This window comes from Astatotilapia calliptera, chromosome 23, assembly GCF_964374335.1.
Source record: "Astatotilapia calliptera chromosome 23, fAstCal68.1, whole genome shotgun sequence".
NCBI classification, from domain to species: Eukaryota; Metazoa; Chordata; class Actinopteri; order Cichliformes; family Cichlidae; genus Astatotilapia; species Astatotilapia calliptera.
The window spans coordinates 22,831,172-22,856,253 of NC_137443.1; the positions used below are offsets into that span (position 1 = coordinate 22,831,172).

The 25,082-nt window shown below is 42.7% G+C and overlaps 1 non-coding gene across 1 annotated transcript; it reads right to left on the reverse strand.

Moving 5' to 3' along the window:
* Positions 1–2,437: 2,437 nt before the first annotated feature.
* trnar-ccu (transfer RNA arginine (anticodon CCU)) lies at positions 2,438–2,510 on the reverse strand. Its single transcript has one exon. It is a non-coding gene; the product is annotated as a tRNA-Arg (tRNA).
* Positions 2,511–25,082: the final 22,572 nt, after the last annotated feature.

Below are 25,082 nucleotides of genomic sequence, written 5' to 3' on the forward strand. Positions count from 1 at the left end.
AAATTAAATGTCTCTTTACTTTTAAATTTGTTTTATTTTCTATTCATTTGATTATAAAATTCAATGTTCGTTTTAATTTATAAAACATGGATACATTTACAGTTTACTGACTGCATTTCTCTTGCAGTGCACACGGTGGCAGCAAAATCCTTCTTAATTTCTTTTCCAGCTCCACCTTCAGCATCAACGCTGCTCCCATAATGTTATGTTTGGCCACGTTTCCTTTTATTGTTGCTCAATATGATTAGTTATCTGTGAATTTGATTAGCGCTAACAGTGGTTTCAGCTTCGTACCACCAAACAGCAGTTTGATTTTAATGAGAAAACTCTGCTTTGTCGTACCCGCTTTACTTATTATACTTATTTACAACCGCCCTCATTCGCATCACATTTGCTTCTCCTTGGTCGTTGACTCCTGCCATAAAATGTACTCATTAACTCTGTCACTTTGAGCGCAGGGACGGGAGCTGTTGTGAAACGGGTTCAAAGCTGTGGCAGGTGGTCAAAATCCTGTGGGGGAAATGAGACTTCAGACCAATTTATGGCTATAATCTCTATGTGCGAGGTCATTTCGGAGGCCTTTTAATACGCACAAGCACACACACACACAGATGTCAAACATACGCATCTTCACCTATTGAGTGATTGACTACGCCACTGGTGTAAACATATGCACTGCTGACCAAACCAATCTCCTGTCCTTTGCCATAAAATCAGCCCGAATAGAAGCTGCCAGCGAAAACCTTCCAAGCACCAGTAATGAACCAGCAGTCACCTATTCATTATTAAAACCTCTCATAGCAAATGTAATAAATATTTGTCACAAAGCGGCCTTTTTTATCTGATCCAGAGTCCCCGTTAAGGACTTGATTGGACATTGATTTCCCTTGATAATGACCACCACCATAGGATAGCCTTAGCAAACCGTAATTAGCCTGCATCAGCAGGTAGGCTTCATTAGTTATCAATGAATGTACACTGGGCTTTGCAAGCTGTGCATCTTTAGGATTGTGTGTAGTGTTTCTGAGAAAATGAGTCTCTTTATATGCCTGTGATTGTTTTGCATTTGCAGAAACAGATGACACGCACACACACAGCGCACCGAGAGAACATGAAATCAAGCATGTGCACGACAGTTTGAATATTTCCAAGATTTTTTTTTTTTATCACAGTTTGCTTGTTTGCATCATTCTTTCTGACACATGTATTAGTCACATTACTGAATGTTGCTACAGACAGGGAGAAAAACTGAATTATTTAATGATGGTGATTAGTTGCTTGACTAATTATTTAGCAGGGAATCTGTTACTCTTTACTTTATTTCCCTTCATATCTGTATCCTTGTCGTTACAATGGTGGATGCCATTAAAGGTCTATTAGGCATGGACAAATTGGACTGCTTGGTCCGGCAAATATTTAATCAGCCAATTGCTCATCAGCAACTCAACCTGCTAAGTTTCATACTGAGCATCAGCATAGAGAAGAAAGGAGATTTAAGGGACTTTGTTGGAGCATTTCAGAAACTGCTGATTTACTGGGAATTTTCCACACAACCAATCTTTAGGATTTATAGAGAATGGATCAAATAGGAGAAAATATCCAGTGAGCAGCAGTTCTCTCGGTGATAATGCCTTGTTGATGTCAGTGGTCCTAGGAGAATAACCAGAGTGCTTTGAGCTGATAGGAAGGCAACAGTGACTCAAATGACCACTCGTTACAACCAAGGTATGCAGAAGAGCACAACAAAATATGTCAGATGTTGAAAGAAACAGACTAGAGTGTCACACCTGTAAACTAAGAACAACAAACCGAGGCTAAAATTTACATGGGTTCACCAGAATCAGACTGGACAGGAAAAACACCCCCTGCTTTGAAGAGACTCAACATTCAGATGGTACGGTCAGAATTTGGTGTAAAGAACATGAAAGCACAAATCCATCTTGCTGGGTGGCGATTTAATAGTGTGGGGGATATTTTCTTGTCACACTTTGGGCTCCTTAGCATCAACTGAGCATCATCACCTGAGTATTGTTGTTGACCATGTCCATCACACAGTGTATCCCCACAGTGATAATCTTCTGATGGCTGCTTCCAGCAGGATAACACACCATGTCACCAAGGTCTGATCATCTCAAGCTAGTTTCTTGAACATGTTAATGAGTTCTCTGTACTCAAATGGCCTCCACAGTCACCGGATATCAATCCAATAGGGCACCTTTGGGATGTAGTGGAACAAAAATCTCTGAGGAATTTTTCCAGCATCTTGTTCAATTTATGGCAAGAAGAGTTAAGGGAGACTCCAACCAGGTACTAGATATGATATGTGAGTGTATGTAGGAACTCTAGCTGTCAAAAATCTTAGCAGAGGATGGTTTCGATCCATCGACCTCTGGGTTATGGGCCCAGCACGCTTCCGCTGCGCCACTCTGCTGAAAGGCACCCCAGATGGGACTCAAACCCACAATCCCTGGCTTAGGAGGCCAGTGCCTTATCCATTAGGCCACTGGGGCTGCACGCAGTGAACCCAAACATACTGCATATTGTTTAGTGTACAGCTGATCCATTGTGAATAGCAGCACAATGGAGCTGCTATTTGTTTGGTGGTGTTTCTGTTGTCTATGGAGATTCATAAAACCACACGAGGACCAGAGAGTAACTAAGCTCTGGATCACCGGCTCTAGTTACATTAAGCTTGAACTCTTAAAGAATCTTTGAAGCATTTTGCTTCATTTATGTCAAAAAGAGTTAAGACAGTGAAAGGGGTTTCTTGCACACTTTGGGCCCCTTAATACCAACTGAGCATTGTTTAAACTCCACAACCTACCTGAGTATTGTTGCTGACCATGTCCATCCCTTTATGACTACAGTGTACCCATGTTCTGATGGCTCTTTCAAGTAGGATAACACACCATGTCACAAAGCTCAAATCATCTCAAAGTGGTTTCTTGAACATGACAATGAGTTAACTGTGGGGGGCCCAGTATCCATGGCAACCCCAGCCACGTGCTCAGATTCACATGCAATTCAGGTAATTCAACCTACAATGAAAATAATGCAATATAAGGTCACGGGCCATCTAACAACCTTCTGATTGGTAGACTACCTGCTCTACCTCCTTAGCTACAGCCACCCATGAATGAATGATTGATGCAGAAGAATCCAAGAAAAATGCAAAACTTGAAATTAACATAAAAGGTCCCATTTATTATTGAAAAATGCAGACAGAACATGAAACTACATTTTAAAGACACATAAATCCAAATCTGAAAGATGATCAATTTTTCTTTTTGTGAAAGATGAAGCTAAAGAAGATACATAATGAGATATGAGAAGCTAGAACCAGAAAATGTGTGGTATTTTTGCCTTAAATACCACAAATCCACAATTTGAATCAATCCTTTATTAATCTCACTGATTACATTTCTGTGACTCAATTAACCTTCGCTGCTTTCATCTCTGTATGAATAAACATTAATTTTTCCATATCAAATTTGAAAGCAGGCACAAGCACAATCATTCACTGCACAGCTCACTTCTTTGTCACATAGCCATCACATTTTCTCATCTGCGGCATGCCTGGTGATTGTACCAAAATCTGAATCTGGCTGTTAACGCTGGTGAGCTTCAAATGCAGAATATTTGGTTGCGAAAGTAGAGCTTCGCCGCAGCAATGACCCTGACTGTAAATCACTGCTGAAACACCCACAAACAACAGAGTAAAATGATGCCACAGATGTCCAAACTGGTGTAGGAGGAGGAGGATGGGAGATCAATCTTCAGAATATGAAGTAGAGATCTGACTTCAACCCGCAGCCCTTTCCTCTCCTTGCTTAAACCGAGCTGTCAAAGCCCCTGGCTTAACACAAGTCTCCAAAACCCCCATTGACAGCGAGCCCTTACGTCGCTCCCTCTTTGCCCAGTTTTTTTCCTGCCTGTTTTCACCTCTTTCTCTGTTTCACTGCATATATACCTGCGTGTGATTTTTTTTAAATCATGCAGTTGTATGAAAAATCATGACCCTTCCATCCTCACTCCCACCAAACCACGGCCTGAGGCGGTGCGTGTAACAAGCACACCTCTGAGCCCTGGCATGTCTCCTCTGCGTGGTGCTATAATATTGACTGAATTAATACCGTGCCTGATACAGTCTGTCAACACTGTTGTTAAATGCAGTACTCAATCAAACTGTGTGGAAATATCATACCTGCCACTCAACCGGGGCATTGTGGGAGAGGTCAGCTCATACGGGGCGTGCAGAGGGCCGCCATCCACGGAGAAGCTGAATATGAATACGGGGGGAGGAAGACATGCAGCGCATTTGAATACCAGTGACCTTATATGCATGCTTTTCATTGTAGGTTGAATTACCTGAATTGCATATGAACCTGAGCACCTGGCTGGGGTTGCCATGGATACTGGGCCCCCACAGCCTGTCTGTCTCTCGCTCTTTCTTGCTCTCTCTATCGTGCACACATAGGCGGCGGGTTGCAAATCTGAAGATGTGACTTTCAGAGATATCAAGTAAAATATTGTGGTGTTGAGGTGCGGTATCAAGCTGCAGCTGCCAGGCAGGAAAGTTATCTAACACGGAGAGATTGTGCTGACCCGGACCTCTCGCTAATCTAGGCTGTAGGCAACACCGTGTATTGGGCAATCTCAATCGATCCGTCAAAGTGTCAGCCGCCCCCACCTTTTCCCCCCATGCAAGGATTTTTTTCATTCTCTCTCCTCCCCCCGCCTCTTTCATCTGACCATCTAATCGTTGATGCTTTTTTATTCTTAAAGGTTACATGTTTTCATTTCTAATCCCATGGCCGTAAGTAGATTCATAAAGTTATCACCGACTGAATGTTTGCTCATATGTTTCATTTATCCATCCATCTTTCCATCCATCTTCTTAATTAAGCACATATCTAAATGAGGGTGGTGGGAGGGTGGGAAGGTATCTTCTAATTATCCCTTTCTGTTTGAAGCCTGCTTAATAATGCGCAATCATGCAGGCTTTGAATGCAGTTGAAGGGTCCATGTGGAGACCAAATTAATGCACACGTAAAACAACTGTCTATCCGCTGAATGCAGTTTAGTTTTACATAAGCTTTAAAGAAATCAAAATCATGACATGCTTCAGGAACAGGAAGCCCAGACTGCAGTAGTTCCAGAATTAACGGGAACTACTGGCTGCAATTCTCACTTAACAGTATAAAATATACACGTAACTATCATGATCATTGGTTTTGGACTCTGAATTTTAAACTATCGATGTTAGCATTCTGGGTAGCACTATATCTTTGTTTTTGTTTTTGCTTGTTTGTTTTTATCTAAACCAGAAGTTACTTTGTGTGGAAGAGAAAGTGTAGCACCAATTTATCATTAACACTAAGCTAGCAACTTCATAGACAGTATAAAGCTATTGTGACATTGCAGATTGGTTTCGGACACTCTATTTTTAAGCTTCGGTGTTAGCATTTTGGCTACCACTGTTTTGGTTTTGTTGAAGGATGAGAAAGTGGTTTGTTAATTCGTGAGATAATACTAAGCTAATAACTTTAGCCAGTATAAAAAACTGGACAAAGGTACGTTGCCTATTGGTTTTGGACTTTTCATTCTGAATCTTCAACATTAGCATTTTGGCTACCGCTGTGTTATTTTTTGATTTGGATGAAAAGGTGGAGCACAAATTTATCAGCTAATACCAAGCTATTAGCTCCATACATTTAGGACCATAACTAATCTCCAAAGGACTGTAAGTCTTTTTGAAACCATAGCTATTGCCATCACAGCTATTGGTTCTTAGACAGAATGCAGGTTTAAGACACGTCATTGTTGGTTTCATTTTTCTTCATTTTCCCGACCTGGAAGCAAGTTTTACAATGCACAGAGATACACATATTGATTAATTAATGCAATATCTTTGTGGATGGACACAAAGCAAACCACAATATTAGTCAGATTAACCATTAAAATGATACAAAAGGCTCTGTCCAGTTTAATGACTCAATGAGGCCTTGTATGACTATCATCTATAGCTGCCTACCAAGCTCAGTTACCCAGCAAATGAATTAGAATGGGAGAGTTTTTAATGCTGTTAAATATTTTCACATGGGAGTCTGTGGGCATTGACTCTCTTTTGGAGCGGCCACTAGTACTCCTCTCAGGAGGTTACTCCCAGTTTGTCCCGAAAGGCTAAAGCAAGGTGCACACTGAAAGCATTATGCTTCCTGTGAGGTTAGAGGGGGTCATCTACTAATCAAATGGTCAGTGATCAATCCGGGACTCCTCCAGTCCACATGTTGAAATATTCTTGGGCAAGATCCTGAACCATGAGCTGACCAGATGCATCCAGTGTGTGTGTGTGTTTGAATGTCAGTAAAACTTTTATAAATAGTGTATTTACTACCAGGTCATATGTCAGTCAGTGGTATTCTGTACTCAGAATGGTAGCTTCTTCAGTTTTATTTCACCGATAGTAGCTTGAAGTCACCAAATGTTATTCACTTTACATGGTTTCTGATCGCTACATCCCTGCAATTCGCTTCCATCATAGATGCAGCTCAGCCAAAGAGATTAGATAATGGATTCTGAGATTGCGGGGCGATCGTGGCTCAAGAGTTGGGAGTTCGTCTTGTAATCGGAAGGTTGCCGGTTCGAGCCCTGGCTTGGACAGTCTCGGTCGTTGTGTCCTTGGGCAAGACACTTCACCCGTTGCCTACTGGTGGTGGTCAGAGGGCCTGGTGGCGCCAGTGTCCGGCAGCCTCACCTCTGTCAGTGCGCCCCAGGGTGGCTGTGGCTACAATGTAGCTTGCCATCACCAGTGTGTGAATGTGTGTGTGAATGGGTGGATGACTGGATATGTAAAGCGCTTTGGGGTCCTTAGGGACTAGTAAGGCGCTATATAAATACAGGCCATTTACCATTTAAATCAAATGGGTATCCTGGTATCCTTCAAATGGATGGTCCTTTTTGTGGATTTCCTCTTACTGTATGGACAGAATTTTCTTGCTGAGCTCTAATGGAGTGATATGTCGAGGTTTGTTGTAGGGTCAGAACATTGCCAATAAACCTAAATGCAGCTGCTAGGGGGAAGAATGCCTAATTAAATGCACAGAATAAGTACCTTGGATTGATATTAGCACCAAGCTTAATAAGCAGCTCAGGATGAAACCAATCCACAACAAATGACACTTCTTCCCAGTTTCATTATAAAACATCACTCCTTCTAGTAGCTGTTACATTTATTCAAGCCTGAAAGTATAATTTATTTCTACATCGACACGTGGCTTTAGTTTAAAGATAAAAAATAATTTCCGTTTCATGCAATGAGGTGCATCGATTTTACGTTTGGAGAAAAGAGCAGTGATAAGGGACCTGTATTTGGCATCAGCAGACATCCTAGTTTAAAGAGAAATAAGGTTGGACTGTTGCAATCGAAGCTGATTTAGCCTTGTAAAAAATATACTATTAAACCCGGCACAGCTTCAACCATAGTGCAGCGCAATCACGCTGTTTTCCATACATGTATCACAGCCTTGAACTTTTCTAGACATTACCTGATGAAGGCCTGTGTGAAAACGCCGATGTCTAAATCATTTAGATAGGACATTAAATTGGATTACTTTAACTCGTTATGTGTTGGACTAAACAAAACACTAACAGCACGACTGCAGTTGGTTTAAAATGCTGCTACACACCTGACAGGTGCATGAAGGCTTGATCATATTTAGCTTTCTAATTCCTGAATTGTTGCACTGTCCTTCCTGTGAAGTACAGGATCAATTCTAAATTATCACTTATAAGCGCTTCCCTAGGCTCGCTCCACATGACTGAACAAATCTTTTACAAACCTATGTCCTATGACGCTTACTTACATCTGTTGATCACCACCTTCTAGAAATTCTGAGTTTTCGATTGGCTTCCAGTGACACCCCAAAACTCTGGAATCATCTCCCTCGCCAGATTAGGTCATTTACCTCACTAAAACACTGACTACATACTTGTTTTTATTCAGACTAGCTTTAAGTTACGGATTCATTTAAATAATAATAATAATGCATTTTATTTGAGGGCGCATTTCAGAAACCCAAGGTCACCTTACGAAGAACAAAATTAATAAAAGGAACAATAGTCATAAAATAAGTTAAAATTGCAAAACAGAGCTTGACAACAGATAAAATCAGCACTAAAGCGAATAAACCAGTTTAAACAGATGTGCTTTGAGCTGTGACTTAAATACGGAAAGGGAGTCAATATTTCCTGTGGCAGGAGGAAGAGAGTTCCAGAGCCAAGGAGCAGAGCGACTGAAAGCTCTGTTCCCATAGTAATAAGGTGTGAGGACGGAGCAGTAAGATGAATAGCAGATGATGATCTGAGAGGGCGGGAAACAGTGGTGATATGGAGTAGGTCACACAAATATGAAGAAGCAGATTTATGGACACACTTGTATGTAAGAAGTAAGATTTTAAAATTTATCCTGGCTTTTATGGGCAACCAGTGAAGCTGCTGAAGAACTGGGGTAATATGAGCTCTTAACAGAGTACGAATTATGACTCGTGCTGCAGAATTTTGAAGAAGTTGGAGTTTATGAAGGGACCTTTTAGGTAGACCAAATAGGAGGGAATTGCAGTAATCAATACGGGACATAATAAGACTATGGACAAGGATGGCAGCAGCATGGGGAGTAAGGAAGGGACGGAGTCGGTTAATATTACGTAAGTGGAAGTAAGCAGACCGGGTTATGTAATTAATGTGAGACTGGAATGAATTATTAAGTATGACACCCAAACTTAACCTGAGGGGAGGGAAGGGTAGGAGAATGTAAAAATAGTAATAATAGTAAAATAGTAATAATAATAATAATAATGACCGGTGAGCAGCGGCAGCCAAGCGCGCCAGCGTACACTCGACCGGAAGTTCAATTTACATCTCTTTTACACTTATTATTTACTGCTATCAGTTTTTTGTTTGAACTCTTCAACGCCCAGTCTATTTTAGGCTATTTGATTTACATGTCAAATATGTTTTTATAAGCTTTTGAGACTTCTACACCATTAAAGTGATTTTTTTTCTTCCTGAAAAACCAAAATAAATGGTAGAATAGATTTTGAGGCAGTAAATTGCAAAGAAAAAAAAAAGCCAGATATAGCAAATGTGATAAAAACTAAAACTCATAAATGCAAATTAATATTTATTTGATTTACAAAAAGGTTTGCGGAAGGTTCAATAAATACTCCATTTCGTGCTTTAAATGGTTAAATCATTTGGATAGTTTTCGATGATTTCACATTGGATGTTGTAAATATAATATATATATAAATAAACTTGCTCGACAAGTCAGGTTGTACCTGTGGCAGGCTGATGAATTCACAGTGTACAGACATCACGTGTAATCACGTGTTCTGCCCCTCGCAGTACGAATGCATTTAAAGCAGGGTGTCTCCTGTTAGTACAACAGGACTGATGCGGACAATATCCGAATCCCATTCTGCTGACACTTGCTGGAGTTCACGTCTGAAAAAAAAAAAGATAAAATATTTGCCACTGTGATAACTTTCCAAAGTTGTTGTGCTATAAATAGGTTTGCAGTTTCTTATGGGACACAGAGTCACAGATGTGTACAGTCAAACCGGTCATTCATCATCTCACCTGAAACACCTGGCACCTGAAAAAACATGAGCCTAACAGCACGATATGTAGTGAAGGTTGCCAATTCTCATTTATTTTAAGAACCACGTTTTTTTCTCTTTTCCCTATTTTCGGTTTTTGAATTTTGATTGCTGAGAGTTTGAAGCCAGTCTCTGTTGTTTCTCTTTCACTTAGAGTTTCAGCTGAAGCCATTTCTCTCTGTGAAGATTCCAGAAGTGCGCAATGAGACCTGAATATTTTCTTTAATTAGGGTTCTGTGGGAATAGATGACTGCTCATACAGGTATGCGTGCTTGGAGGTAAAACACGTAGTCCAAGCCCTGCAAGAATCTTATGGATGTAAAGGAAGTTCTACCCCAATGAACACAACATTTTCAAAATACTGTATGATCTGGCGAAGTAAAAAAAGGAAAGAAGGAAGAAACATCATGTTAGAACGGGTGATATCAGCCTGCTGTCTTTTATGTCTCGTTCGACATCGGTTCAATACATCTGATATGAGATGTGAGGAAGAACAAAAAAAACATCCTCGCGGTGAAAGAACAGAAGTGCTTTTACATACTTTCAGCTTCTGATCTCTGACTTTTTTCAGCTTGTTTTCTCTCCTAAGTGGAAATCGACATTCAATCACCTCCTATTGCCTTTTTTCTTTCAGCCAGCCGGCGGGAGGGCAAGACAGTGGTAAAGGCAACCACACACATATGATGGGCTAGATCTTCGAGTGTGTGCGCTTGGTACGCTGCTCCCCTCTCTCTCTTGGTCATAACGTGTCATTCAGGACTCTAATACTCCCAGCAGAGCCCCACGACACGGGGCGTGTGGTCATCTGTCACGCAGAGGAGACGAGTGTGCAGTGTGTCAGTGCCCTTGTATATCTCCGCCATCTAGACCGGCTGTATACGTGGTTTTTGTGTTTTTACAGCTTGGATGTGACTCGGTCTTTGTGTGTCTGTGGAGAGACGAGGGGAAGCTGTCACTCATGCCGTTACCATACCTACCCCGCTCTCATCCCTTCACCTTCTCTCGCTGCAGAGTTCAAAGGTTGCCATATCCCCAGTGGGAACACAATGCGCTCTGCCCTCGAGCCATCGGTGCAGGCGCGCTTGGCAGGTGGGGAAGATACTCTAACCTTTGACCCAGTGAGGTCTTAGCAGTGAAGAAGAGGAGGGGTGGGGTGGGGTGGGTGGTGGAAGGCTGCACAGGCTTGTAGATTCAATTGATCCTGGCTGAGGACTGCCATATAGAGGTTGTGGGCGGAGTGGCCTTAGAGCTTCAGAGCTCAGTGACTCGTGCTGACTGCCTCCTGGATGTCAGACGGCCCTGGGCGAGAGAGATAGCCGCTCTCTAATCCGCAGTCTCTCTCACCTCGCCTCCTCCGTGTTTCCAAGATAGCGGATCTTTTGTGTCAGATCTTTGCAGCTGTCACCACTGTTGCTTGCAAGGATGATGCTGGCTTTGTGCGTGTTTGTGTGTCTGTATGTGTGTGTGTGTGAGTGACAAATACACATGAAAACTGATAGATGTAAGAGGTGCCTTTACAATGGCCCCCCTAAAATAGAGAGCAAGGTACCCATGGGGCAGGAAGTGTCACAAATATCATGTAAATTTAAAAGAATGTATTCAGGACAAGGGGTTGTCTTATGCCTTATGTTTGACAGAGATGAGAATACTTGGTTAAATTTCTTTATAATATGTAAAGAGATACACATTCAAATTTCACTTAGTTTTATTTTCATTGTGTTTAGTGTGTTTATTTTATTTGAAAATTAGACTAAAGATGAAAAATCTCTTTTACTAGTGTCCAACAAAGACAGCAGTAAGAGTGGCCCTAGGAGGTAAAACAGGTCATCTACTAATTGGAAGGTTAGCGGTTCGATCCCCAGCTGCTCCAGTTTGCATGCCAAAGTGTCCTTGGGCAAAATAGTGAACCTCAGGTTGCTCTCTGATGCTTCAGAAGCATGAAAGTGTGTTAATGTTAGATAGAAAGCTATTAGCAATGAAAAAGTGCTTGTATGAATGTTGTTTGAAAAGCACTTTGAGTGCTCCAGCAGAGGAGAAAAGCTTTATATAAGAACCAGTCCATTTTCCTGTAAGTAGCATAAATTAGTAGCGCATACACATATAAATATACAAATCCGTGGACCAGTTAAATGCAGAGTGTCAAAATGAGCAAACCTGAAACATCTGCATTATCTGATGCACACGGGGCCATTTTAACCCTTCTGATACAATCAACACTAAAACATTTGAGACAAAATTACGGTTTATGTCCAAAGAATTTATGCTGAAATCCCATCTCAAGCACTTAGCTCAGCTCAGCCGTCTTTCAGAAGAAAGAAATCATAAAATATGTGTGCGGAGAAAGAGCATCCAGGTTGTGTGTTTGTGTGCGTGTTTGTGTTGCCGTTTCCATGTATGCATAGGGGAATAGCAGGGGACAGTCAGGAGCAGGGTTATTTACTCTGCGGCCCAGGCGACCTGTCCGTCCTCACGTCCAGCCCCAGCAGATTAAGATGCAGCTGCTGGCGGCTGCCAGAGTGGGCTGAGATTGATGGGGAACACGGGGGCCGCGGAGGCCCTGCAGAATTCTGAACAGAGCCTGAGCGCACCGGTCGGCTATGCTGCCAGCAGACGCCAGCTCCTCTCCCCTCTCTCTTGTCACCCCTTTTTCTATCTTTTTCCCCCTGACTTTTCTTTATCGCTCTATTGCTCTTCCTGCCATTGCCCCCCCCCCTTTCTTTCTGTCATTCTGACACTTCCTGCATTCCTGTTTTTCTGTCACTCTTTGCCCCCCCCCCACTCCCCAACCAGTCTCACAACCGCCCTCCACCTTCCACTTACTAACCCAACTCAAGACGCTGTCTCAGCAGCTTTAGCAGATTTGGATGTCATGAAACTGCAGGTGTGTCAGTGCTGTGTGTGTGTGTATAGGAGTGAGGAGATATATGCTCACAATAAATAATTCTCTGTTTAAGATGGGTGGCAGGGAAGTTAGCTGGGAGATGAATGCCCCTGTGAATATGTGTGAGTGTGTTTATGAGTGCCAGTGTGGATCTTGTTCTACCTGCAAGTTTCAGCCGACAGAAAAAAATAAAAAAGAAACAGCAATTATCGGGACGTGTCAACACGTGCATGCGTTTGTGTTCGCCGGTTCCTCTGAAATAACTCTGATGTGGCAGTGATGCAAGAGGGAAAAGATGGATGCTTGTCTGGATGCTGTGTGTGTCTGCAAATGTGTGTGCATGCTGAACAAACTGCACTGGCAGGATTTTTGTTGGGGTCCCCAGGGCCGGAGATGCATGAGTCAGCGGCCAGTAGGATTTATAGCCAATTGATTAAATTAGCATTTGTTCTCCTACTGGGGCAGCAGCCTGTCAGTACAAACATAGAAGCGAAACACACACAAGCACCCAGGCGGGGAAGAAACAAGCGCACACCTGTACGCCGACTGCTGTAGGGAACGCAGAGGGTGAAAAGAACCACACAGCAGAGAAGAAGGATGGAAAAAAGCAGCAGACAATTAGCAATGATGTCAGTAAGTCAGCATGATTAACATCCGGATCGCTGAGATGTAAATACTTGAAGAAACACATAGTACACTCCTGCGAGACTCCTTTCTGAGCGGCTCCTTCATGCGGCACGGCGAGCAAGCGAGGGGGTCGCGTACACATGGCTTGCTGACAAGCCTTTTTTATGACATTCATCAAAGCCATCTGCCATTTTCCGCTCAATTAATTTGTTATGGGAAGTGGGATCAATTAAGTGCGCGCAGTAATGGCTTTATATCCTTGTTTCCCTTTAATAGCCCAATATTTTCTGTGCTCCACTCTGGCATGAAAAGGGGAAATCGATATCCCCAGCTATTTTCCCCTCCTGTGGACTAATTTGTTTTTGCCACTCTCTTCCTGGCATGATAAACTGGCTGTAATGAGGGGTTAGGGCGAGGGGACAGACTAAACATAAACCTGCACTCTAGCCAACAAGCCGAGCGGGCATGCTTCTTCCGATGCGTTTACTTGATCCAAGAAACAGAATCTACCAAGAGCTGGATGTGGATATTGGGAATGTACTGCTTCAAACTTAACTAGAGACACAGTGGTATCAGGACGGATTGACCTTTGGTCTGTTATCATTTGATGTGTCGGTCACCTGTAGGGACATTGAGTGGCTTAGCTGAGGGTGGAGATGATGGATGGTAAGGGCAGAGTTGAGACAGTGACGAGTGAAGCGGTGTTAGTTTGCGTTACCATTAGCATGGGTGTCACGAGCCCTGCCCGGCTCGCCCTGACCCCCGCGATGCATCGATCCCTTCCCCGTTAAGCCTCCTGATGGGCTCGATGATGAAGAAGTGGGGGAGCGGCGAGGGGGTGTTTGAGCGTGTGCATGTGCATGTCTTTAGAGCAGGTTTAGACCATCATTCGTCCAGAAGAAGGCCTGATGACATTGGCGTATTGATTTTGACATCATCTGGTTTGGATGTGCTTTAGAGGCCGGGTCTTAAACCGAGGCGACCGGAGTGTCACCTTGTTTGTGTCAGCAGGCTTATGGGGTCACCGAGGTCCCAACTGTACAGCCAAGCTGTCGTATTTAACAGAGAAGTCAGACAAGTTGTTTTTGCTGATGAAGGTAAAGGTTGATTTCACAATGTAATTGCTGTAGCATCATGACACTATTGGCAATTAGATCAGCTTCCTATAAGGAAGATGCATTTCTGTCTGCCACCTGGTATTAAATCTCCATCGCTCGTCTGTGGGTACATTTTCCCAGGTAGCTGAAATCCTGGATAACAGACTAACTGCATCAACTGTGGAAACTTTATTATGCATAAGAGGAAGGGGAAAGGCAAAGTGATAGACACCTAAAGTGAAAGGAGAGTACTCCTTAACAGTTGGCCACTCAGTTTTAGAGTTCTTAAGTTCTAGATTTAAAAAATCTTTAATTTAGAATTTGTCTGCTTATTGTCTCAATACAGGCGGGTGTTTTAAAACAGAAGTAATCCCATCTTTGGAACAGTGAAGCAACAGGCGTGGTTAGGGGTAAATTATATATTCCCACTTTATTACATATATAGCACTTAATGGCTCTTGTTATAGCTGATGGTTGACGGTGAATATTCATGGTTCTGGTTGGATGCTTAAAGACAGGTTGCCTATGACACATTGCGCCTTGCTGGTCACCCAGAGGTTTGGGGTTCTACTGGCCCAAAGCAGGAAGTCTTTTTTTTAACCATAGCTATCACCATCTAATGGCCTTCTAATGGAATGCAGGGTTAAGGCACTTCTGATTTTTTTTCATTCCACTAGCGCCGTTCACATTTTATACTAATTTTAAATTAGTGCTAATTCATCAGCTGGTTAGCTAGCATTAAAATGCCTGAAACATGGTTAAGAAGTCCAGGACGGTGTACACATTAGCTGAAGTACTTTCATGCAGCTTAAAAATATAATTTATAAATCATTTATTTTACACTAGTAGTTAAAAGGTAGATAAAGTACTGGTATTTTATTAAGCTAGTATTTTATAGGCATAAGTAGAGAATTCACTATCACAGAAACTTGTAAAAAGAATGACAGATAACACAGGAAAACTTTGCACTAACCCTAAAATATTTAAATGCTGATGCAGCTGATGCTGATGAATAATATAACCCTTATTATTGTTCCCTTTTAAAACCTATGAAAAAGAGGAGGACTACTCGACTATGTGTCCCACAGCAGGGTAGCCTTCCAGCCCGGAGGTCAAAGTCTCCCATTGTTTTCAAAAGTGCACTAAAGCAGTTACCACACGAGAAAATGCAATTCATCACTTGATGGATGATGACCCTTTTAATTTTCACCAACCTAGCTTCAGATCCATAAAGTCACAAACATTTCGTTTTGTATTGACCACTCTACTGGAACTGGAAACGAAGAAATCAATGCACGTCTCCACCTACATTTGCTTGGCACTCTGCCTTGAGTTTTTGTTATGACAGTCAAAAGAAGTATGTAATGTAGCACTGTAATAGGAAAAATGAAAAAGATGCCCATTAATGGATTTTTTTTAAAACAATGGGTGGCTGGGAGCTCTAGGAGGTAAGACAAACCTGCAGGGGTGAATGTACGATAGATCTAGAGAAAGAAAATCCACTGGTGGGCTCAGACCTTGTTTAGTGTCTGCAAGCCAGAAATAAATGACTCTGGTGTTATCTATTAAATATCAATGCATCATTACTGCATTGATTAATTCAGTCATTTGCTTAATTACAATAAACAAATGAGACCAATTACCAACCCCTGCATTGCATTTCTATTGTGGGCCACTAAGCCAGACTGCACAATATTGCTTTACATCAGAATGTTAGCAGTTTCGCTAATTTAAACAGAAAGCAATACTATACTGGGTGGTAGCCTTCTGTTTTTTCAGAATTCCTAAACTAATGGTAGCATTGTAGAATAATACCTTCAATCTCAAATCTCAGAATTTTCTCAGAGTAAAAGTCAATAAAATTTGAATTCTGGCTTTAATGACTTCAGTCCTGATTTTGATCTCATAATTCTGATTTTTTTCCCCACTGAGAATGCGTTTTTTTTAAAGACATAAATTAGTAAATTCAATTTTTATTTTTACTTTCACTTCACAGCACACCTAAGCCCGTACATCTATCAAAATATTTTATGTAAAAATATTTATTTACAAAAATTCTACAAAAAACAGACATGATTTTTTTTTTCAGTGACACTGTTGAACTGTGTCCACGTAGTTTGTGTTTGCGGATTCTGGTTGAGCTGTTTTAAATGATCCATTTGAAATTACATTCTGCAATAAATGTCATTCTGCTAAATACTGAAGTACACACTTCAAACACAACTTTGACGTTTGCACCATCACAGGGACAAGAAGTAAAAGGGCAGGTGTTGAGGGTTTAAGCAGGACTGTGGGATGTCATTTTCTTGAGCAAGTACCTGCATACTGTCAGCTGAAAGCAACATCAGGCTGCAGTATAGGAAAAAAATATATCACTTAACTGTATTATGCATTAATCTGCCAATGCGATTTCATTGATCATTTACTGAATGATCTGGAACACCAATCCAGATCATTTGATGGTTATGACTCTCTGTTGTCACTACACTCTACCTTGTTTGCATTTCACGTAATCCGCCAACCTTGAAGATTTTGAAAAGCAGAAAAAAAAATTCCCTCTGTGTTTATTGCCTGGCTCAAAGCGATCCAGGCACTAAAGATGTGTAGGGTCAGCCTGCCGGACACCAGCTTCATTCATAATCAGGCAGCCAACACTGGCTGTGAATGGTGGGTGGGAGGGGGGAGCAAGATTTGGCTGCCTGTCAAGACCGGCCGCAGATTAAAACTCCATCGATCCGACTGTAATTTATTTATCAATTCAAGTAAAAATTAAACATTGACCCCGTTCTTTGAAAATCCCTCCTTTTAATCTTGCTGGACGTAGTGACTTGAATACCAACGAGTCAAATTTTGGGTCTATTATTGTGGAAAAAGTTAAACAAGTCATGCCGAAGATGCAGGTTTCTCCTTTCTTCCTCCGGCTTTAGAGTTAAAAAAAAAAAAAGACTGTTAAAAGCTGCAACTCTGGCTTTTTCTGCATCTCCCAGACCCCGAGGAGTTTTACTTCTGACAATAAACAACTCATACATTTCTCATCGCTGCACCAAACCCTTAGTTCCTCTCTCCACCATCTGTATTCTTGTCACTCCACCTACTCTTCTGATCTTTTCTTCCCTCTCTGGCTATCACTGAGTTTTTCTTTCCAGCTCTTATTTTAATCACAAATGCCAAAACATACCTACATACTGTAACTTTCGTATTGCAACATCAAAGCCTAGTATCTTCTCCACTCCAGCCTTCCTTCTTCTCACCCTCCTCCCTCTCCTTACTTCCCCTGAGCCTGTTACAGATGTGCCAAGTTTCTCGTAAGGCCCACATCCTGCTGACTCAAAAAAAAATAAACACTCGTGGCATCGTTATGAAAGCTTCAGCCTTTCCCTCGTATCCCGTGCTCCGACTACCTCCCTCAGATGAAATAATAAGGTTACCTGGCTCACGCTCATGTTAAACAGCCTCCCTTCCCCCGTCCCCTCACCTTACCCCTCGCTCTGTGATGTCCTCCTCACCCCTTCCTGAACCCTCCCCGTGACCGATCCTGTAATCCAATTAAAAGCACATTAGGGCCAAATGAATAGCGGTAGATTTAATTAGCTGCTGACGAAGGTTGGCCGGATTGCTCGCTGGCTGGCTGGCTGGCAGTCGGGTGGGTAGACTGGGTGCAGAGGCTCATTGGGGGAGACGAGCATTGTTTGCCTTCAACCCGTCGATGTTGACAGCGTGAGCAGCGTTTGCTGACAAGCTGGCAGAGGTTTGCGTGCACTGCTACTGTGTGAGAAATTGATTTTATGCGTTCAGCCTGTGAACGTTGAAGGATTGATCTTGTGTGCTGGATATACTAAAGGAGTAGAATTAGTCACTGTAATTATTCCTCTTTCTCTTTACTAAGATGCAGAAGATCTGGTGATCGAAAGAGGGAATTTGTACTAATGTGATCAGAACTTTGTAAGATGCACTGAGCACTGCACTGTCTAATTTGGACCCGCAATGTACTTAGAACAACCGATTAACTCTTTGAATGTGCAGACTGGCATGTCAGTATAATCTTAAGACAGACCGTTTATACTGGTCAGGTATAAGTATTGTGTTCGTCCCCTTTAGCTGCCAAAACGGTAACAAACTGTGATGCACTGTGTATTCTGACGCCTTTCTATCAGAATCAGCATGAGTTTTTTGGTAATTTGAGCTACAGTAGCTCATCTCTTGGATCTGACCACATGGGCCAGCCTTTGATCCTCACGTGCATGAGTGAGCCATGGCCACCCACATTCCTCACCAATGTTCAACATTGTTGAACCATTTTTCATAGATACTGACCACAAGTGCTGCAACTCACTCAAATACTTACACTTTTCCCCCATTTTTCCAGCTTCTAACACATCAACTTTGATGAAAAAATGTTCACCTGCTCCTTAATGTATCCCACCTACTAACACGTGCCATATAAAGAGATAATCAGCGTTTATTCATTTCACCTGTCATTGGTCATCATGTTATGGGTGATTGGTGTAAATAAGATGGAGGCAGCTTCCCACGTAGCAAGCAGGTCTGGCCTGGATCTGGTATCAAGCCGGCACTGCTGGCTGACTTCTGGCATGATAAGACGTATGTCATCCAGATATGGGCCAGGCCTGGCAATGATGCCACTGCCTATGCGGTGGCATGCCATATCTAGCTCAATTGCGGTTTGGTTTATGTGGCCCAGGCCCATAGAAAACAGGTCTGACACGGATCCGGCATCAAGCTGGCACTTCTGACTCACTGGTGTCATGGCACGGTGTATGTCCACCAGATGTGGGCCAGGTCTGGCAATGATGGCACTACAAATACCATGTTGCAATACTATAGTGCTATGGTAGCCAACATTTCAAATGCAGGTTTGACAGGTTTGTGAGTGTACACTTTACCCAAAACCTAGTGACGGTTTACTCATCTTTGCCAGCGGGTGGCTGTAGCTCAGGAGGCAGAGCAGGTCACCTACTGATTGGAAGGTTAGTGGTTCGATCCCTGGCTCCTCTAGTCTGCATGTCCAGAGTTTGAATGTAGTTAAGACGCACTCAGTTTAGAGCAAGTGTGTGATTAGGTGGCATGTTGTATAGAGCACTTTGAGTAATCTGGGAGAGTAGAAAAGCGTTATATAAGAATCATTCACTGTCTGAACAGAGTTTTGTCATGTTACTTTTGCACTATTATGTTCTGACACATGTTGTTATTACATGGCTCGATTAAGGTACACATTAGGCTGACATCTGGGGCCAGAGCTGAAACTGTTCTGGGCCAGCATTGTGTCTACAACTGGCCTGTGGCTGCACACAACTTACACATGGCCCACATACCACAAAGAATGATGGCCCTTTGGTAGCCCAGATCAGGTTTGCCAGAGGTAATCCACACATGGGCCAGCACAGGAGCACCAGTGTGTCTACAACTAGCCTTTTGCTGGCTCATGTGTGGGCCACCAAAGGGCCGTCATTCTCTGCGGTACGTGGACCATGTGTAAGCACATTGTGTGGGCCAGATCCGGGCCATACCAATTTTGCTATGTGGGTTTGTGGTGTCATCTGTTGGTCTTGAATCGTGGATCTCACACTATAATGCATTAGTAATCTAATTAATTAATCCAGTGCTCGTCTTTGGATGTTTCTGCCTTTTGTTCTGTTCTCTGTCCACATGATCCCACACTGCTTCAATAATGTTGAGGTCCAGGCTCCGGGGAGGCCGATCCATGACTGATAGTGCTCCACTGTGTGTTTTTCTATCCAGGTATGATTTTACTGCATTAGCAGTGTGTTTGGCATCATTGTCATGCTGAAAAATGAAGCTGCTGCCATTCAAAATATTGGCTGAAATGCCAGTGGTGCCATCACAGATGGCTGTAGACACTCACTGTTGTACCTCTCTCCTGATCTCCTCTCTACATACTGATGATCATTTGAACCAAAATTTTCAATTATTTCCAATAAACTCAAGATGTTTGCAGAGTAGTTTACCGTCAGTTTTTGAAGAAAAACACAAAAGACACAAATGTATCTTTTAATGTTGTATACTTCATAATACTTTAACAAAAAATCATTTGAAAGCCACACTATGAGTGGGTTTAGACTTCAAAGATGCTCTCACGCTGTCAGGTCATATGGTAAGCATGCTACAGAAGGGAATTTCCTTACAACACATGGTATGCAAACACCATAAGATATATCTCAATCGTGTGCTGCTGAAGAAGTAAAGCAGTTTATTGTTTTGTTTTGTTTTTTTCAAAGTTTTAGGATGCTGTGCTGCAGCACAACATACAGCACGTCTCATTTCTGCCTCCTTCCCTTAACTCCAGAAACTGGATGCAACCTTTCCTGCTGCAGCCTCCCAATGTGCACAGTCAGCAGAGTAGTCAGCGTAACCCACTGTGGCATTTGCATCATGCCCCTCAGTGACTGTGCGTGAGTGTGTGTGTGTGTGTACTGTATGGGTGTGCACTCAACTCCTAATGAAGAGAGACAGACTCTGCTGGGGTCTCTTTTTCCAAGCAATGAGAGTGCTCTGGTACAGTAGGTGGACAGTTGGTGTATGGTTTTTGTTTTTTGTTTTTTTTTTGCACGCTTGAACACATGTTCTTTTGCTCATGTGGTCATGCATGAGTGATTTTTTTAAATTATTATTATCATTATTATGATGTCTAGATGCATGCAAGCCTATGAATGAGCACACCACACCATACTGTACACGAACGTGCGAGTGTTTGAAATGAGATCCAGGTCCCGGCCTCTCCATCTTTCTCTGCAGGTAATAAAAATATAGAGTGCCCTCCAGATCCCTTTATAGAGAGAGAGTTGAGACCGCAGCGAAATCTAGGACAGGCTCCATTGATTTGGAGGCTACAGTATTACTAGCCATCACAGCCAAGGCAATATGAGAGGCCTTTTTTTTAAATCACACAGCTACCCCGAGCCCAGAGGGACAGAAAGAAGGTACAGCGAGAGGAGAGGGGGGGAGTTGGGGGATAATTGGGAAAACTATCCTTTACTTTGTTTCCTCTCCCTGCCACCCCTGTTACATTGTGTGGATTTTATCATGGGGGAGAAATAACATATTTCACACTTCTGCTTGCATTTTCTTCTTCTGCTTTTACAATCAAATCTCCACAGTGCAGCACTCGTGTTACACAGAAGATGTAACACGAGTGCTGCACTGCTCCAGCAGTCCCTGCATGTCATGGACATGGTTCCTTTTTTTTATTTGTTATACTCGTTTAAAATTTACATTTCTATTTAGTGAGTCCAGTGAACATGCCAGGGTGTGTTATATCACTCTTGGGTCCATTAAATGTGTTAAAAGCCCATTGTCTGATTCCCCCAAAAGTCAATCACAGACAGGGGTGGGTGGGGGGTAAAAAAAAAAAAAAAAGCATTCTGCTCTCAATTTGGTTTTCATCCAACAGCAGTGATTGGTGCCATTTCAAGAGCTGGGCTTTTTACACTTCAAAGGTGTGGACAAATGGAGGAAAAAAATGTTTTCATGGTGTCTCCTTCTCCTGGATTGGGCTCTTCCAGATCTCAGGAGAGCAGTGGAGTGTTCTGGGTCGGGCCAGGAACCGACCTCCTCTGTCTGGCTAAATAAGATAAGACCCTGTCATTGTATCCCTTCACTCCACAGCCCTGACCACATCAAATATTCATGGGCCACAGCAGACTCTTAAGTAAACTGGCCAATTTGTTGCGGAAGACGTGCATTAAGATTGGCTGGGCCGATATGCGATTGGGGCCCCCTGGGGGGGACGGGCCAGACAGTAATGGGCGGCTGCCATTTTGGATCTCCCTGTCTCTATTGTTGCCACCCGGCGGAGCGGTGAGAGGAAAAGGGAGGGGGCGCGGCAGCACGTGGCGGTCTGGCTGACGGTAAGAGGCCGGTGAGGGAGGGACGGGAGAGCAGGGATGGGGGAGGAGATAAGAGGAGGTCACCAGAAGCTGTCTTTCATCTGGACGCATGTCGAGAGCGAGTTAAGGAGAAGGATGTGCGATGGCCGTGGTGCACACATAAATGGTAGCAACTTTATAGATCATATCAAAAGGGATAAACACAGCGTACAAGTGTAGCACATGCACACCAACACTTTTGAAAGATGGCTCCAGCTGCATCTCCAAATAATAGTTTCCAAGGATAGCCCTTCTTCAGATTATATCTCCCAGAGGACACAAGTTGACAAATCACTAAAGCGCATTTTTATTTTGCTTTATGGGCGCCGAAGTTGAGCGGCGTCTAGGGATAGACACAACTTTACGCTCGGCGATTCCCTGTAGGGCATCCGATGGAAATGAGCTGAGAAAGCTGTCTGCGGAAACGTCTGTTAGAGTAAAAAAGAAGAGGAGGAAGAAGGGGGGGGGATAAGAAGATGAAGCTCATAAAAACCACCCAACTCGTAAAACTGTTGAGCCGATCTGAGAAAGTGAGGATTCCTCGAGGCAGGAGAAAAAGTGGGCGAAGAAGAGGAGGGAGGGGAGGGCTGTAATCCTCGATGGCAGCGGGGTGAGATGGTGATCTGTGGCCGCCGAGAGGGCGCCGGCGACAGAGATGGCAGGGGCCTGGCACGGTTATTAGGTCACTTCCGCAGAGGACCGACGGGTGTTTAGAGAGTGACCGGTTTGCCGGGTGACCCCTGACAGCCTGCTCGTCATCTGGCACAGGGGAACTCTGGGGGATTGGCAAGAAGCTTGTTGTGAATATTAAATGTGACATTCTGTCTTTCGCTTACAGCGAGAGAAGAAAAGAGACAGAGGGAATAATAATTTGGGGTAAAAACGGCCACCGTTTATTTCCCGCCGAGATCATATCGTTCTTTGCCACGTTAATCACTCCTCCTTGAATCAATCGTAGTTGAAATTCACCACACAAAACTATATTTAAATCATCTTGAAACCTGCATTCACAGCATGCAGAGAGCTTTGATTGTTGCCTCAATGGGCTACACGGAGAATGAGGCCATTTACATGCTAATAGCTGAGCAGTGCAATTTTCTTATCATGTATGTAAATGAACACACGTGCAGGATCAGTTTCGTCCAAATATAAACAGTCAACAATATGCCGACTTCATGTTAACGTTTCACTTTATTTATTCGCTCGGTAATTAAACGCTGCAGACGCACACAATTCCTCGTTGATAGCCTCGTTAGCATTAATTAAGTCTAATTAAGAAAACAAACCGATCTTTCGCACCTGTGGTTTTGCCTACACGTCTTCAGGATTCGTTGTGTCCAGCATCTATAATTGGATCTGTAAAGAAAACCAGCTCAACCTTCTATAAGTGCAAACATATGGCAAGCGTATGCGTGCATCCCATGTGTGGGAGTTTTGAAGCCTGCATTACTGGAGCAGTTATTAAAGTAGGAGTTGAAAATGTATCAGAGGGGAAAGAGAAAAAAAAAAACAATGTACAAAGGCAGAGTGTGTGTGGGTGCAGATGAGGATTATTCTGAGTTCTGCCATCTGTAAACAGGCGGACAGGTTTGTTTCCAGGATGATGAGACGGAGCAAGTAAAAACAGCATAAACAAATAAAGTCAGCAGATGGCAGACTTCAGATGAGGATAATGACTGTATTCCTGGATTTTTTTCCTTTTGTTGCTGTTGAGATTTTTTGTCTGTTCTTTTTACCTTTTGCATGTAAGAACTGAATAAAACCCCCTTTGCCACAACGGCATTGCTGAATGTGGAATTGTGTGATCTTGTTCAATGCAACCACAGTTTAGGACGAAATTGCACTATGCAAAGAAAACTTGCGCATGCTCCTCTGTGACATGACCCAGATCCATTACAGACCCCTTGTCACATAAAAACCCCCACAATACGCAACTTTGTAGTTTGTAAAGCATGTTTATTGCCGTATTGTACATCCCTACTGAAGCTGTGTGATGTTTACTCCAAGTTTTTTTTAATGGCCGCACCATTTGAGCAAATGACAGAATGCAAATGTCTCGTGCATCATTTTAAACACATTTCCAGTAAATTAAGCCTAATGTATTTGGTATCTTTAGAAACTTTATTAGACATTAGCATAACGTGCTGTCAGACTGAACAATGCTTGGCCTCACAGCATGAGGCTGTAATGACTGAGCTGCTGGTAGGCCAGCCCAGTGGAAGGGTTATTAAACAGCAGTACTGCTGTCTTTAACATTGTGGTATGGTTGCTGCTACTAAAGCCTTAAGAGCAATTTGGCTTCTCTCTGTTTTTTTGTTTGTTTTTCCAAACTCATCAGTAAAGATGTGTGTAATCCAGCATGAAGGCAACATCATTTCAGTGTATTGGTAGGCAGTTAATATATGCACATGTGTATCCAACATATAATCCCTAGCCATCTCTTGTCATCCCACATTGTATTTCAGCTGAGATCTGATGACTGCAGAGGCCATTTTGAATGCACTGAACTCATGCTCAAGAAACCAGTTGGAGATAATTTGAACTTTGTAAAGTTATATGATGGTCATAAAGTGATGGATATGGTCAGCAACAACACTCAGGTTAACAGCAGTGGTATTCTTCTGCGTCTATTGAGATGCTCTTTTGTATGTCTTGGTTGTAACAAGTACATTTGTTTGTTTTTGAGTTACTCTTGCCTTCCCATCAACTCAAAGCAATCTGGTATTTCTTCTCTGACATCAGCCATCAATGAAGCATTTTCACCCAGACCTGAGGTTGAAGGCAGTGGCGAAGAAGGTCCAGGGAATCTGTTGCACAGGAAAACAAGGTAAGCGACAAAACAAGTAGCAAGAGCATGAAAACCAAAACCAACGTGCAGCCAGTGGCGAAGGAGAGTGTGAGTGGAGATTTAATC